Source organism: Heterodontus francisci, chromosome 13 (assembly GCF_036365525.1).
Source record: "Heterodontus francisci isolate sHetFra1 chromosome 13, sHetFra1.hap1, whole genome shotgun sequence".
NCBI classification, from domain to species: domain Eukaryota; kingdom Metazoa; phylum Chordata; class Chondrichthyes; order Heterodontiformes; family Heterodontidae; genus Heterodontus; species Heterodontus francisci.
The window spans coordinates 77,362,480-77,374,624 of record NC_090383.1 but is presented as its reverse complement, the minus strand read 5'-3'; the positions used below and the strand labels follow the sequence as shown (position 1 = coordinate 77,374,624).

The following is a 12,145-nucleotide window of genomic DNA, read 5'->3' as shown; positions in this document are numbered from 1 at the left end:
AAATAGAACTTTCTCATTCCATCAGTTTCGTAAAAGAACAGAATTCCTTTAGTAGCTAAAAATGCAGAATAAATTTTAAACCTTTAAAATTTTAAATAAATATTTATTGTAGGTCATTATATATTTAACTTGTTCTCCAAAAATATTAAACTATATAGTAACCCCATTTAAAAAAAAACATCAGTGCTTTATGTGGAGGTTGCCCGGTGGGGGGAGTGGGGGGGGGTGGGGGGGGGGGGGGGGGGGGTGGCGGGAGAAGAGATCTGGCAGGAGAGACACAGAACTGTTGTGTTGTATGCATTTCAACATAAATGGCCTTTAATTATTCTCTTGGTAGACAAATAAAAACAATCTTTAGCTCTTTACACCTGGAAGACATATTTTCAACAATTCTATTCCTCGAGAATAAAGTTGTTACCTAAAGCAAGCAAAAATTCCGGTACATCCTTCTTATTCACTTACAGATTGAAGGTATAACATTTTTTGGTAAATTAAATTGTGTTTATGAAGATTCAGTTCCAATAAACACAGCAGTTGTTGTTTAGCCTTCTCATGGAGGGGAAGAATAAAGAAACTATTTCAAGAGGCTATTGTAGGCTTGAAATTGATGAACATGACAGTTTGTGGGTGGAAAAATGATTGAAGAATGACAACATTCTTAAAATAATATAGTTTTATGATTCTATAGTCTCAATTTCATCATAGAAATATATAGACATGTTCTAAAAGTATAGTTTTGTGTTAAAAATATGAAAACATTCCAAATTTGATCATTTTCTGACACCCATCTACAAGTTTATTATATGAAACACACAGTGTTAATATCTAGACATTTTAGGCATCCAATAATTCTCAAGTCCTTTCTATGGAAACATCAGAATTCTGTGACGGGGCAGATTTTTTAAAAAGTTTTCCTCGGTACAGTTGAACTAAGTACATAATATTCTGCACACCTGCCATGTAACATAAACAGCAAGGTATCTAATCAAGTGTACACACAATTCTGCGCAAAGGATGCTGAACTTGAGAAAATATCTTGAATAATCACAGATGTTTTACAGCATTATCTTTTAAAACTTTACAGCCACTATAAATGTAGGTTCCTCATCTATGCCAGATAACAATCCAGTTCTGTTTCTGCTGATATAGACAGGGGCTATAAACTGTGGGAAGGATTAAATAAATGCCATTCACTTTGAAGCATTTTCAAAAGTCTAATTGACACAATGGAACATTTAAGGAAATTAAAGAAACACTTTATGGAGGATGATAGATGTGAAAAAGCTGCTGTTACCTAGAACTCCATTGTTACAACACAGCTGCTACTTTGAATCATTTCAAGAGAACCAATGTATCTTCAAAATATTTCCAGCCAACAATTTTCCTGAAGTTCTTTGTGGGTTTTTGTAAGCAGTTGAAAAGCAATAAAACGTGTTTCTGCAGACCTGTGGTTAGCTTACCCTGTGTGTACAGCACAATCGGCAGATTAATTCAATACATTTAAACGGGTGCTTCGTCAAATGATCGGATGAAAACGAGCGTTATGTAGACTGCATATTGTTCCATCTTACAGCTTTTCAAAATGCAAACAGACATTTAACCAACAAAAGGAACTTAGCGTCGTTAAAGTTTGCTCTCGGTGGCTGGGATCTAACTTGATCCCTTGTGATTTTGCTTCAGATCTGATCGCAGACTGAACTATTTAAATAAAAGACGGACATTCTGTTGCTGCTCCCTCCTAACACGAAGCTGCACCTGCCGTTTTGACACAGCGCACCTGTCTGACAGTGCCCATGCGCAGTTTCTGTCTAGTGCCAAGACTATTCAACACCTTTCACCAGCAGAACGTTCGCCTTTTAAATACAATCTGTCTTTAAGTGCTTACCAGCTCACTTTCAACTGGAGCCGGGGGCTGGGGGAGCCTTTCGCAAAACGATCCTTCCGTTCGTGTGCCTGGGTTAGGGGCATCCAGCAGCTGGCTGGATAAATATCAATATCGAGAACAATGTACAAGACTAGCAGGGATGCCAGCCACTTTGAATTGTCTGTAAACAATTAAAGGCAATTCTAAAGAGGTCACAGCTGAGCAGAACAAACCCAGATCTCTACCAACCTCAAACGAAGACAAGCAAGACGCAAATATGAGGAGGTGACAAGTACTGTTTTGGGGGTTTATTTAAATCAGGCCACAAAACTACATTTCCAAGATTCGTGTTGCTGCACCTTCTGAAAGTTGATTACACTTTCTCGGTCAGGGCCATTTTCCCCTTACTCGTCTTGAAGTAATCTACAACACGCTTGCACTAAATCAAAATGCGTCTTTCCCACAAATACTATCGCTCCAACTGTTCAAACGCAGCAGTTGCAATGTTGCTTTCTGTTAATTGCTCCTTGTCAACGCAAACCCGACCATTCGATCTGACAGCGCACCTCCACGCTTAACACATTGAGAGCAGTGTCGGAGTTTCCTATGTTATTGCTATGATCGCACATAGAACAAGGCCAACACATTGAGATTCGGTGAATATTAAAAGCAGAATTGTAAATGGGTACGGGGGGGGGGGGGGGATTGTTGACAAAGGACACCTTGTGACGACAACTTCTTTGTCCATATCTGACCATCAATGCAGCCAAAGTGGAGGGGGGGGGGGGGGGGGGGGGTTACAAAGGCTGGAACCAAAGTGACCCTCTGTGCACTTTAAAACACCTTAATTTAATCACTACCCCAAAGTTTTATTAAAACCCAGGCGTGAACACAATGCAAGGCGAAACCAACGACACACAATAGCTCATTTGCAAAATAAATGATATCCCAAAAGAAAGCAAACCGAAACTAACACATCTGCACCAGGTCAGGGGGGAAAAAAGGAAGTATCCATGCAAATCAAAAGCAAATCCGTTGCATGACGAGACACGAAATACCTAGGATACAATACTTGACAAAAGACAAAGAGGCAGCAGATGATGGGACAAAAGAGTACAATGCAATATTTGGAAAACAAGCAGCACATTGTGTACAAAACAAAAAGGGGCTCGAAACACTTTTTTTCTGCTCCTCCACCTCTCTTTCCAAAAATCCATATGGTTTTTAACAGAATAAAATCCCTTCTGAAGGTATAGGAACTAGCTGCCAGCAGGCGTTTAAAGTTTATGAAGGAGGTAGAGAAAGGTAAGTAAGGGACAAGGTTACTTACTGTGTTGTAGTATTAGTAGCCGGCGAGGAGGGAAGCTTGCTGCTTGCAGGAGGGAAAGAGAGAGAGAGAGAAGGGGAGAGCTGCTGAGTATATTGTAGACCTCCAGGAGGCAGGGCTTCGCGCCGCTCTCCTCTCTGATTGTTAATTCTGCGCGAGCTGCTGAAGATACACTTCAAGACGCAAGGAAGGAAACAGGAAGAACACGCGTCATAGTCTTTGTGACGTCACCCCGCCGAACCAATCGCAACCGCGATCGCTGTTGTCCAATGAGAAAAGACTTGGCGGTCGGCTTCAAAAATATTCCCTTGCAACCAATCGGCTCGCGGGCCGGGGAAAAGGTGTCACGTGCTCCAGGGCGTTAGGTTTTTCTCCCCCGCCCCCTCCCCTGCCCCACCGTCTCCCGCCTTTCGTTCGGTTATTGCCAACTTTGGCTCGCGACGTTGAGCCGCACATTATAATAAACTGATTTCTTTCCATTGAAAAAAAGGTTTTCGATTGTCATATTTCTTCCTCGTGTTCGACTCGCACTATTGTCAACTTCAGATGAAAAGAACATAGCTTTTAATTACAAAAAAATGTAGTTTAGGCTTGACAAATAGTCTGCTCACAGAATTACAAAAAAAACATCAAATTGTGTGTCGACAATAGGCATTAGAGGGGACGATTGACGGACAAGCCAAAGTAGCGTTGGAAAAAGATGCGCAATCAATATTCGGCCAGCTTCCGGACTCTCGGGGACTCTAATCTCTGGCAGGGAGAGTTGAAAGTGAAGATAAACAAAGTGCTGCAAGGGGTTAACACCCAATATAGGATGTGTCACTATTTCCAATCTGAAATCTTAAATTAGGTGCTTAAAACTACAAGTGAGTTTTATGGGACGGTAACACCGAAGATGGAGGTATGCAGTAGGACCAGTGAAAATAACAGAAAGGATAGGTAACTTTTTGCGTTCTGAGATCTGTACATACAAACCAAAATAGTTCTGGATTTATAGTGATATCCTCCTGTTAACTCATAGTCTTAGTTCTGGTTGTTAATTTTCATAATTAAAAGACAAAGATCCCACAAAGCACACAAAAATGTTCATATGTAAGTTATTTGGCAAGGCACGATGGCACTTTTATAGTCGTGAGCCCTTGATATTGGTACTTTTATGGTGCTGGGTGACGATTGCAGTTAACCATATTGATCTAAAAGTTACTTTCTGCCTCGCTTGTTTATTAGTCCACGAATTTGTTATTTACAGTGTAATTTGATAACGTTCACTGTCGTGACTATAAACTGCGACGTATCTTCTGATAACAAATCAAGGACTTTCCAGAATTTCTACCAGATGGATACGTACTTGGCCCACGGATTTAATAGAGTATAGTGATGGAGAGAGAAAAAAATTATACAGTTTATATCGCACTTGCCAAATGAGATTACTTCTAGGGAAGTAAATACCATGTTATTTGAGGTTGTAGTAACAACTTGCGTATCAAGTGTTTAGTCACTAAAATGTTGTGCTAAAATGATGAAATATCTAACCACAAATGTTTACTTTTGTTTAAATCCCTATTAGATTTAAAAATAATCAAAATTATTTCCTGACACTGCCGAGTGCCACACTTTTACACTCAGATATTTTCAATCACAGCCTTTATAAATACACTTGGGATAGGGTTTTTTTTCCTGCCACTCCTTATTCCAGACCTGTCAAATATCAATCATTAGGGGTAACAATTATTTATTTAATTTTGACATATGTCGCTGTTAAATAAAGAACAGCTCCATGTATTGAAATGGTTTTTCGATGCGTGACAATTCTATTGATCTTAAATGGCGGGAGAGTATATCAGAATTCAACTTTTAATGACTAAGGCATACCTGTCAATGGCCAATGATCTACTTTTCCGTGCAAAACAAAGCTGAGTGTTTTTTTTTGGTCGATCTACCTAATGTTGGAATATAGACCAATGAAATAAAGTTGAATGGAAATTAACAGAATTTCTAATTACTAAATTTAAAAACCTCTTTAGAAGCCCTGAAAGTAAAAGTCATACCAACTTATGAATGAAGTGGTGGAAAGTAACTTTACCAGGCTCCTCTGATGATTGTAGCTTTCTCGTTCGTCAGACTATGTGGACACCTTTGCGTATAATACAACTTGCCTTCAACATAAGAAAGCGAAGCGTCAGTTATTGATGTCAACCGCAACCTTCGAATGCCGCAAAAGTGATGGATCTTCAAATCTGGTTGGCTCCATTAATTGTGTCATGCCATCCAAAAGCACTAATCTGATCGAATAACCATTTACCAAATTAAAATAACCAAGAAAACAATAACTTGAAATAAATATCATCTAACTAAACAACTTTTATTTGCTTTAAAATGGTGTTCACGCTGACTGCATTTTTGGATGCGTTTAGATTATTGAGACTAATTGCTTAAAATGTTGATTTGTTAAAAGGGCACGGCCTTTTTAGTATGTGGGGCATCTCATCACATTTGGTTAGAACATTTCATCTTTTTATATTAGATGACCATAGAGATCATGTCATTGCAGTTATGTCAATCAGGCAAAAATATTAGCGACTAATATATTTCAGGACTAGTTTGGCACTAGATACATGTATTGTTCAAAATTATAATGGGACAGCTTTTCATTTTAATTACAGTTTTAAAATCCAGGTTATGGTTACACAAATTTTCACTGGTTAATAACATAGGATAAATGCCTAGATATATGGGTGACTAAATTATTTTTTTTTATAAATTAAAAAGGAAATTGCAAATGATACTTAAAATTCAAAAGCTTGAACTCCACCGAGTCCACGATTAGTTCCAAGCGGAAGATGTAGAAGTAAGCAACATGAAGGTAAGGTTTGTAAACCAGTTGCTAAATAACGTGCCTTGTTGGGGGAGCGGTCATCTTTTATCTTGTATTTGGATTTATTGCGATAGAAGTAGCGCGAAATATAACTATTATTAACGTATTGTTTAAAATATGTGTTGAGAGAGATGTGCATATTATAAGTAGATTTCTGAGCCAAAATCACGAGATAGTTCAACGTTGGCGACCTTTAAGCGGCGCGTTGTAAAAATGTACCCGGCTATTAACTCCGAAATGTTTGGACATATAGTATATACTTTAGTATAAGTTGTATTGCAGATGGTTTATTGCGGAACCATTTCACGAGTGTAAAAGTCTTGTCGCAATTAAGCTTATGTTCATAGTCGGCTACTGCCAGCCTTGCGTTTTAGGAATTTTGTGTCCATGCATTAATAATAAGAATAATATTCAATGACTTCGCTTATTAAAGTCAGTATCTTCCAGATTAGAGATGCAGGTTTATCCATTTGGGATTTTACAGTATTCTACAGGTGCCATTTAAAAGCCGTACGCTGCATGTTGTAACTATTGCTTTCAGTTGGTCACAGACATTGTATTTCTTCTCGGTAACTGATTAAAATAAAACCAAAGCCCTTCAGCAGATCTCCTTTCTTCTGATTGATATACTCGGTAATCGGTTATGACTTGAACGCTAGATGTTGAAAATACCCCATGCTATGTATTTTATAGATTTTTGCAGGTCACATTGAAGATTACTTTGCACAATGAAAACAATAAACATTTTTCACCTTGATGGAAAACTTTTTTAAAAAGTTGCATGGAGCTTGGATATGGGACGTGAATCAGGAAACAATTAGCATCATATCATGCGTGATCTTATTTTGTAGGCCTTCTGCTTCTGGATCGTAACCTAAGTGCAATAACCAGAAAACAAGCCGACTTTCTTCGTCCCGGATTGAATTCGCACTGCCGACAGAAGTGAATCATTTGACGAAGGCACGACTTTTCACGAACTCCTGTGTGAAGACAAGTTTGTTCTTCCAATTACAACACCTTCACAAAGCCAAAAGGTACTCATTTTGGTTTTGAGGTCCACTTTAAGGAACGTTTGGATTCTTTGTCAATGCAAGTTTGGGATGGCGTGACCTATCAAAATAGAATCTACTCAAACTAAACAAATACTTTAATTTGTGAATATTTTCCCGCTTATACCCCGCCTGTCGCTGCTTCTCATTGCTATATAATGTTGTCATTATTCATGGCTGCCTCCTGTATTATTTAAGTACAATTCTCAGCGTTATAAAAGTAATCGTTACAAAAGATATCTTCTGAAATTGGGAATTGCTCTATTCTGCATTTAACCCATGCTACCCTAGTCTGACTGCACCACTGTTACAATCGCCACATAAATTAGAAGCACATTCCATTCCTCAAGAATTCCATATCTTAAGACTAATTCGTGTAAAATTCCTCTTTCCTCCATTAAAAGTTAATAAATGGTTGTACACTCCGCTCTCACTCCTAGTCCAAGCATGGGAATGGACAAGAATGATAATAGAAATGAATTGGGAAATGAAAAAGTAATCTACAATGTGAAACCAGTAAGGCAATGCAACCAGTTTTACTTCTTCAATCTATGAATATGCAGGTATAATATTTTAGTACATTTTGGAAGTGGATGAACATGAATAGAGTTCTTGAAAATACTGAGAATATTGAATAAACATTTTTAACAAAAGATAGTCTCACCCTCCCTAGGTCGTTTTTCTTCATGTGGGACTCCATATTTGGTCCTCACTTATTCTCCGCATAGAGTTTCTTAGCAGCATCAGTGTAGCAATACATATAGAACCCACTGCCAATTCTTGACCTTGGTGACATATCCTCCATTTCTTTGCCATTGCCACCAACATGTGGTGCAGTAAAGTGAGGGGTTTCTCTGATGATGCTTCGATGAGTCTAAGTTGATGAACTGTCCAGGCATGCAGTTTACTGCATGTCTCCCATCTGGGGCACCTGCCTTCATTATGATTTCCAAATAATGTGCCCACACTCTACCATTTTTTTCTCATCAAAATCAGCCTCGACATTTTTCTTGTGCTACTTCAAAGACTTTTTCATTAGTCATTCTTCTGTGCAACTATTTTTTAACAGATGTCAGTAATATCATAACTTAGTCTTCTACGTTTAGCATTGAAGGTCTAATTTTCACATCTGCACTAAAGTGCTGATCATACATAGCACTTAAAGATTCTATTTATTACCAACTTGATTTTTACAGTTGCACAGAAGTTGTGTGACTGTAGAAGTTTGCAACTGCTACAGTAACTCTGTTTGATTTATTTGCTTCTTTGGCTACCTTGTCATTGGATTACCCACAAAATCTTTTGTGGAGCACAGTATTCAGTTTTGGGCACTGCACCTCAGTACGGATATATTAGTCTGTGAGAGGGTGCAGCACAATTTCACCAGAATGCTACCAGGACTTTAAGGACTAAATTATTAGAACAGCTTGCATAAACTTGAAACTTAAGTTCAAGATGTAGGGTGGCATTCCAGTGCAGTACTGAGGGAGTGCTGTTGGAGGTGGCATCTTGCTGATGAGGTGTTAAATCAAGATCCCATCTGCTCTTTCAAGTAGATGTAAAAAATCCCTATCCCCAATCTTTTGGCCAATATTTATCTCTCAGTCAACATTAAAAAACAGATTATCTGGTCATTATCACTTTGCTGTTTGTGGGAGCTTGCTGTGCACAAATTGGTTGCCACATTTCCTGCATTACAACAGCAACTACACTTCAAAAGTACTTCATTGGCTGTAAAGCACTTTGGGATGTCTGGTGGCCATGAAAGGTGTTATATAATTGCAAGTCTTTTTTATGATACTACTTCAAAGAAGAGCAGGGGAGAGCTACCTGGTGTCCTAGCCAATATTTATCCCTCAACCAACATCACTGGAACAGATGATCTGGCCATTATATCATTGCTGTTTGTGGGATCTTGCTTTGTACAAATTTGCTGCCACATTTCATACATTACAATAGTACTTAGTTGTTTGTCAGGTGCTTTTGGACATCCTGAAGTTGTAAGAGGTACAATATAAATGCAAGTCATTTTTTCTTTCTGTATTCCCTTGAGTATAGAAGGCTGAGAAATGTTCTGTTCAATGGGTTTAAAATGATAAAAGGATTTGAAAGGCTAGAACTATTTCCTCTGGAACAAAATCAAGAACAAAGGAGCATTGTCTTAAAATTAGGGTTAGGCCTTTCTGCAGTGAGATCAGAAAGCACTTATTCCCACAAAGGGTTGTGGGAATCTGGAACTCTCTCCCCAAAAGGATATGGATGCTGGGACAATTGCAGCTTTCAATACTGAGATTGATAGATTTTTGTTAGGTAAGGGTATTAAGGGATATGGAGCAAAAGTGGGAATATAGAATTGAGGTGCAGATCAGCCATTATCTCAACATCTTTTATCCATTTGCTACATTTCCATATTAGGCACTCTGATGTCATTTTGGGGATTGCATGCTCATATTGCTGAGAGCAGAGAAGGCTAAGAGGAGATTTGATAGAGGTGTTTAAAATCATGAAGAGTAAATCAACAGAAACTGTATCCCATGGCTGAAGGGTTGATAACTGGAGGGCACAGATTCAAGGTGATTAGCTAAAGAACCAGTGATGACACAAGGTAAAGCTTTTTTACACAATGAGTGGTTAAGATTTGGAATACACTGCCTGATAGGTTGGTGGATACAGATTTAAAAGTAGCCTACAAGAGGAAATTGGATAAATGCTTGAAGGAGAAAACATTCCTGGATGTATGGAAAGAGGGGAGATGTGGGACTAACTGGATTGCTTTTCAAAAGAGTTGCCGCAGACTCGATGGACTCCTTCTGTGCTGTACAGTTCTATGCTTCTGTGATATTGTTTGCTCTGAGGTCCATTTCCTTTGTACTGCAGATACCAAACCCAGATTGGTAGTACAGAATGGGTTCCAGTTAGGCACTACACTGTTTACACTGCCTTGCAGGAAATCCATATTTCTTGCCCAGTGAGAACTCTTCACAGGATCAAACCATGCATAGGTCCAGCTCCTCATCCAGAAATCAAAATTTAAGTGTTTAAAGATTACAGACAATCCTTGTACTGTTAGCATTTAAATTAAATCAGTTGGTCTAAGAAGTATTTAGGGAATACAGTAGACCATTTGAACACTTTGTAAAGCAGGTTGTTAATGTATTGATTTACACCCATCTTTTTTTTGTAAATTCATTCTTGGGATGTGCTAAGACCAGCATTTATTGTCCTTGAACTGAGTCGCTTGCTAAGCTGTTTCAGAGGGCATTTAAGAGTCAACCATATTGCTGTGGAGCTGGTGTCACATGGAGGCCAGATCAGGTAAGGACTGTTGATTTCCTCCCCTAAAGGGCAATAGTGCACCAGATAGGTTTTTAATGATAATCCAATAGCTCCATGATTAACATTAATGAGACTAGTATTTTATTCCAGATTTATGAATTAGTTGAATTTAAATTCCCTCAGTTACCATGGTGGGATTTGAACTTACCAGTCTCCAGAGTATTAGTCTAGGCCTCTGGATTACTAGTCCAGTAACATTACCACAGTGCTACTGTTCGCTCCACTTATCGGTGGCAAACCAACGTAATTCCTGAGATCATCCCTCCAGAGAATCTCACGGCACCTCTCTCCATGGTTAGGTCAAACTAAAGCCTGGCTCAGGTATAAAATTAAAACCCGACCCGAGCCCGACCCGACCACAGCCAATCCGAACCCGACCCGGGCCTGAGCCCTTCAATTTTTTTTCATGCCTGATCCGACCCGAAAATATCAAGCATGTTATTAGTACAGAAAAATAATCACGTCAAAATGTAGATTAAAAACAAAACAATACAAAACAAAACCTGACCACAGCCAACCTGAGCCCAACCCGACCCAAGCCCGAATGCTGGACACAGAATATAGACCCGACCCGACCCAAACCCGACACATGTAGTTGGGTTTGGTCAGGTTCAGGTCAGGCAGCCAGGCTTTAGGTCAGACCTTGACTCTGCAAGTTTAGGAACTGTCATATATATCTGCAATCAGAGGCAATAGGGACAAAAGTGGTGCATTCAGCCCCTTTTGTGTGTTTTGCCATTCAGTTAGATCATGGCTCCTCTGTATCTGAACTCCATCTACCAGCCTTGGTTCCATAAGCCTTAATAGCCTTGCCTAACAAAATTCTAAGGCTAACAAAATTCTATCAGTCTCAGTTTTGAAATTTTCAATTGACCTCGCCACAACAACTTTTTAGCTGAGAGAATTCTAGATTTCCAATACCCTTTTTGTGAATAAGTACTTTCTGATATCACCCCTGAATGGTCTCAATCTAATTTTAAGATTATGCTCCCTTGTTCTGGACTCCCCCACCAGAGGAAATAGTTTCTCTCTATGTAACCTTTCAACTCATTTAATCATCGTAAATGCATCAATTAGATCGTGAGCATTCTGTCATCATATGAAGTATCTATAAATAAAATACATATGCTCACTAAAATGTTCATGTGTTAACTAACTTTAATGCAGTGCTGAAGTGTGTCAGGGGATATTTTATCATTTTGTCTTTATATAGCAGTTGCTTTTTGTACATTACTCACACATATAAATTTGAATAGATTTGTTTTTTAAAAAATGGGAATGTAATCTATTTTCTATAGATGGGATTCTGAATAAAATTTTTTGAACAACATTGCCACATTTCTGAGAACTCTAACCCATTTGTAGTTATGTTTTTAAATTGCCTTGCAATTACTTCAATGTAGATGTAAAGTAATTTTGAATTATACAACAAATAATGAAGGGATTGCTCGTGACTTTAAATTAGAAGATTTAAAAAAAAAGATAAAATCACTTGATTTTCTTTTAACTGTCACTGCAGATAGCTGGAATACTTGAAGATAGGATTAGCACAGCTGCTTTATTAATCCACATTGAAATAACTGGTAAGGCTGTTCAATTATAATCATGAAATAAAATTAGACAATTCTAAACTACTCTTGTTCTGAAGGTGCAAGCTCAGTTGTTCTGAATGTTGTACAACACATCAAAGTTTT

The 12,145-nt window shown here is 38.4% G+C and overlaps 1 protein-coding gene and 1 long non-coding RNA gene across 8 annotated transcripts in view; one reads left to right on the top strand and one right to left on the bottom strand.

The window, feature by feature from the left end:
* Window positions 1-3,420, bottom strand: part of prox1a (prospero homeobox 1a) — a 135,024-nt gene extending 131,604 nt beyond the window's left edge. For 2 of the 7 annotated variants that reach the window (XM_068045025.1, XM_068045026.1), the window contains exon 1: window positions 3,195-3,417. The gene's annotated coding sequence lies outside the window, so the exon portion shown is untranslated. Of the gene's footprint in view, window positions 1-1,294; window positions 1,332-1,460; window positions 1,638-3,194 lie in introns of those variants that run through there. The other 5 variants (XM_068045028.1, XM_068045020.1, XM_068045027.1 and 2 more) reach the window with 5 other exon arrangements.
* A 624-nt stretch (window positions 3,421-4,044) lies between these two features.
* Window positions 4,045-11,628, top strand: LOC137376444 (uncharacterized). Its single transcript, XR_010976220.1, has 3 exons — window positions 4,045-4,130; window positions 5,961-6,054; window positions 6,918-11,628. It is a non-coding gene; the product is annotated as an uncharacterized lncRNA (long non-coding RNA).
* The last annotated feature ends 517 nt before the right edge of the window (window positions 11,629-12,145 follow it).